We start from the raw sequence: 5524 nt of genomic DNA, 5'->3' as shown, positions 1-5524 counted from the left end.
TCTTTTGTTTTTCCTCTTCATTACTTGTTCAGAAGACAGATTGTGTTTTCATTGTTTACATTATACTCATCCAAGTTGTTCAGGCTTTGACAGGCAAAATCTGAATTAACCCTTTCATGCATCGTGGTTCACTCCAGTGGACAGCTATTCTGCAGCTGTTCTCTTATATATTCACAGGTTTTGTTGTTTCAGTTCCATATCAGCCAACACAGTGGACACTCACGCATCATCACAAACACTGCAATTCATACCATAACTGTAACTTTATGTTCTTGATAAACCTGATCTGCAGTATTGTGCTTTAATGTAAATTAACTGCTAATTATTATTAGACTGTAATTTTAATTTTTTTAAACAAAAAGTTTTTTTTTTTAATTACCTCCTTGAAGTGAGTAATAACTAGCGATAGAATATGTTAAATGTGAGAAAACATCTGATTAGTGGCATTAAAAATGTTTTTATTTAATAGTTTTCACACAGTATATCACTCTCTGATGATGGTTTTAAATATATGTTTCTTTGCTTCAAATATTCAACACATGTTGTCCAGCTGAGTGGATATCTTTGTAACTCCATGAAAAATTGGTTCATAAAAAAAATTCAATTGCATTGTTTTTTTTTATGCCTAAAGAGGAATAAAAACATTCAAGAAAAAAAAAATCGACTAAGGTTCTCATAATTCATGCATGAAAGGGTTAAATGGCTGAAAATTGTTCAAACTCTGACAGAATGTAACCTTACATCCTCATCTTGTTCCATCTAAACTGAATGCACATCTAAAAAGAAGACAATGAATGACCAATTTCTGAACTAGAAGAAAAAAGACTGAAAACACAAAAAGGAATAATAAAACTGCAAGGACGACATGGTATGCTGAAATATTCTTTCTGCCTTAAATATGTATGTGGTCTGTGCTTTTCCTTGACCCCTTTTAGGTTTCTCCGATCCAGAGCAGCTCAGCCATCTGTCTCTGTCTCTTACTGTGACACACAAAAAAACACAGAAGAAGGAGATATATACGAACATTGACTTAACTACAACAGACAATTCACTATTGGCCTGAGAAGGACAGAATTGTGTGGTAGTGATCTACAAGGGCAATTCTCCATTTGGAGCAATGCATTAAACATGCTTTTAAAGAGCTGGTGATAAAATGTGAGGCTTGGGGATTGGGGAGATGAATCCTTCTCAACAGCTTTTCCCTGGCCTCTCCATGCTGCTCTAAATTACTGAGTTTGGAGCTGACCAGAGAAGAGCAAAGAAATCGGGAAGTAAATTTACTTCCCCCTCTGATGCTGAAGGCTTGGGAAAAAATAAACAAATTACCCAGAAGAGCGGATAACAAGAGGGAAAATCGTAACAGGAACAGACTACAAATCGGGTTATTTAGTGTTATTTCTCACAAAATGTCTACACTTGCACAGAATTATTTCTCTGATGTCGTTACATGACTTATACAGTGAAGCATTTTTCTCACTGAGGAACTTTAGCAGCATTAAAGATATTCAGGGTTTTTGGAAAGACTCCATTTTGATTACTCTAAATGCAGATGAGTAAAGACTAAACTGCTCAAGCCAACACAAAAATTGCTTTTCAGTTAACCTTGTAAAGCCTGAACCATTAAATCATTGACAGAAAATTCCAGTTCTTTGAAACTGGAGCCTTTATTGGTCCTTCTGAACAACCAAAAAATTGTTTTTTCAAATATGAATTACCATGTATGACTTTAATTTTGTATCATATTTGATCCATCGGGTCTCTAAGCTCATATATTATTATTTTTGAACAAACAAAAGCATAATATCACACAAACATGTCTAACAAATTGGTAATTCCTTTTCAAAATTGTCAAAGTTCTGCTTCCTTCCTCATTAATGACAGTCTTGTAGTGTCACTGGAAAGGCCTCTGGTGAATGAATGCCTCTCCCCTGGTGGATTATCTGTGTATTGCATGTATCTAATTGTATACATCAGGTTTTTCAAGAAAATAAAATATCACACTGATCAGGCTTCAAAACTCATGTATTAGATATGATACATTTGGCGTTATAGGGTTAAGGTACAGTCAGTGAGCAAGGATGATAACACCAGTTTATATGTTTGTTTTGTTTTTTGTTTTTTTTTTAAGATTATCTGCTTCAGAGAATGGTTGGGGGTTTTTTTGTTTTTTTTTGCAGATTTTTGCAAGTTTGCAATATCTTACATACTTTGATAAGATGAATTTTAAAAATGAAAAAAAAAAAAAAAAAAACTACAGGTTGAGTAATATTTTCAACATATATGAAAAAGTGCTTTTATGCAAAGTCTTTCACAGATTTATGTACATTTAATAGATATATAAATCTTATACTAGACGGACAGTGTTTTGGAGTAGAACCGGTAGCTCAGAGACAAACAGCCTTCCTGAGTTAAAACACATTCTCTCATTTATTCATAGTATTTTGACCCACTTTTGACCCAGTACTATATTCTGAAAACTAAAGGCAACTAACCCTTCAGTGTTTTGCTTATAGATTAGCAGGATATTGAATTTTCTATAGGCAGATTTAGACGGACACTATAGACATGGAACACTCTGTGGACATATTATAGAAGACATATATTAGAGCTACCTCTGGAGGACATCGAATGAATACAAGAGATTGAAGAATCTAGTTGTACAAGAAGGGATGGGAATCGAGAACCAGTTCTTTTTGAGAACCGGTTCCCAGTAGCTCCATCTGGCGTCATCTGTTATCATTATTTGTACATACTGTATATGTTACATTTTCTTGCAGAGATGGAAATATAAAAGACAGTTAATGCAAACACACCAGTTTGTACTCTTTTATTCCTTCACCCAATGAGAATCGATAAGAGAATCGATAAGGAATCGGATCGATAACTAAAATCGATAATGGAATCGGAATCGTTAAATTCTTATCGATTCCCATCCCTATGTACAAGTCTTATGTAGTACAAATATCATAACTCAGTCATTGGCCCAAGATGGAGGATGAGTGAGTTTGTGTCTAAGGAATTGGTTAAATAGTATAAATACACCTATGGCCTACTGGTACCAAACCTAATATGACAAATGACTCACATATACACATTTTTGAAGGAGACAGAAAATGTGCCTATGAACCTTGAGGTGTAGATCCAGATGGAAGACAGAGTTCAAAACAAAGATGAAGAAAATGCTTAATTCAAATTCATTCAAACCACCACCAGCACCGAAAATGATTAACCGATAAAGACCCAACCATCCACCAATGGTAACCAAAACCATCTACTGATTTAAAATGTTTAATACCTGTTAATTCAATAATTCTATCAATACATATAAATAATTGGTGTAAAATGCTGTTTGTCATCTTTTCATGTTCATCAGATATGACCCATTTGGACGATCAGAGGCTCTGTAGTGAACGTGGAAACACCGTCATCTTCTACAACATTGATTCACCAGTAAAAGCCATGGAATTTGATGGAAATGCTTGGTTCATGTTCAGTGAATGATATATTTTTCTGAAAAAGTCACTTTTTCAACAGTTTTCTCTGTTTTTGATAAATAACCCTCAACTTTAATCTGAGCTTCAACCCATAAAGACCCAAACAGTCACTAAAACCATATACTCATACATAATGTTTAATAACTTCTGAAGCACTCATCCTATCAATACATGTAAATAATTGGTGTAAATACAGTTATTCATCTTTTCATGGTCATCAGATCTGACCCATTTGGACGTTCAGAGGCTCTGTAGTTACCATGGAAACACCATCATCTTCTACAACATTGATACACCCGTGAAACCCATGGAGTTGGATCAGTGACAGTGGATGGACGCACTGGGTTTATGTTCAGTTAATGATACCTTTGCTGAAAAAAATCACTTTTTCTTCAGTTTTATCTGTTTCTGGTTTAATAACCCTCAACTTTATTCTGAGTTTTAATGAACATCCACATTATCAGCAAATTAAATACAGGAAAATAACTGATTTTCGGGGAGGGGGGGGGCAAAACACAGAGGTTAATATTTCAATAAATGGTGATAAACCACTGAAGAAAGGTTAAATAAAGAAAAAAATTAATTTGGGAAGTGACACAAAAGTAGCACTGGGTCTTCATGGATTCATAATCACTAAATTAAATACAGAATAATACCAGATTTTCATTTACAAATCCAAAATACAGAGAATAATATCATAATAAATTGTGATAAATCACTTAAGAAAGGTTAAATAGAGAGGGAAATGTATTTGAGAAATGCCACAAAAGTAACACTGGGTCTTTATGGGTTGAGAAAATAATTTAGTTTAACATGATATTACAATATTAAATGAAATAATTTAGTTTATTGTAACACTACAAAGCATATGCTGCTTTCAGTTCAGTGACACTTTGTAAAGGCAAAGAAAATATACCAAAACATACCATTAAAACAGCAAACAGAGATTGAAGTTAATCTCCCAAGGTGCAATTATTTCAAAGTACGTGATCACTTTTGTTATTATTTTTCTTCTGTATTAAACCAAGCCCTGGGATCTCCGTGCACACAAAGGTGAGACACAGTTAAATAGTACCATGAGCACTTAAGGATAAACAGAAAGTTCTTAAATGTTGACATTAGTGTCTACAGTTTTTCATATAATAAATTTGCATTTTTATAGCATTTTTCTATCTTGATATTATCCCAAGTGCTTTACAATGTGTCACATTCAGCCATCTGTTTACAGAAAAACACACACAAACACCACTCTCCTACCTCTAAAGTTGATGAATACATTCTATTGATAAGTATCAGTATACACATAACCATGCAACCTCTCAGAGGCTATGAAAGAATACAGAAAAAAGGTAGATTTGTGTTCCATTAAGGAATTAAGAACAGTTTCATTTGACAAAAAGTCTCTCCAGTTTTTGCAGAGCATGACTATGCCTTATTTTTAACCCTTTAAACCCTAAGCCTAAAATGGTCTGCCTGGACTTTCTTTTGTCTTATTTTGACGATAAAAGCATATAAAATATGTTGTGAGTGAGTCTCTTTGGCCGTTTTTCCAGAGCACTTTTTTTCTCTCCAGATCTTTCCCAATTTAGCTATCATATACAATTTACCACATGTTATAATTCTGCTAAAACGGCTTCTCCAGCTTCCAGTACAGGTGTGAGGGAAATTTCTGTAATGACCCAATAAAGCCTATAAAGTGCAGTGTCTCAGGTTTCAGAAACCGTTTTCCAATTACACAAACAGTGAAAGAGTTACAGCCATCCAAACTGTATATGCACAGGGTGTGTCAGCGCTGACACGTCAGGTTTCAAAGAGTTAATAAAAACACAGACAGTCATTAGTGGTTCTAAATATTTTGTTCAGCCGAAATAAACATTACATACAGTAAAAAGCATCAGTTCAGTTTTAAATGCTCTAGTAAAGCATTTAATGTACTGAAAAGGGGTGAGAGCTAATAAGCTATGCTTCTTCTCACTCCTTTTCGAATATGACTTTTTTTTTTCTTTTTTTTTTGCGTGTATCATTATTTT

This window comes from Sphaeramia orbicularis, chromosome 12 (assembly GCF_902148855.1).
Source record: "Sphaeramia orbicularis chromosome 12, fSphaOr1.1, whole genome shotgun sequence".
Classification (NCBI taxonomy): domain Eukaryota; kingdom Metazoa; phylum Chordata; class Actinopteri; order Kurtiformes; family Apogonidae; genus Sphaeramia; species Sphaeramia orbicularis.
The sequence above is the reverse complement of the archived record's forward strand: the minus strand, read 5'-3'. Positions refer to the sequence as shown.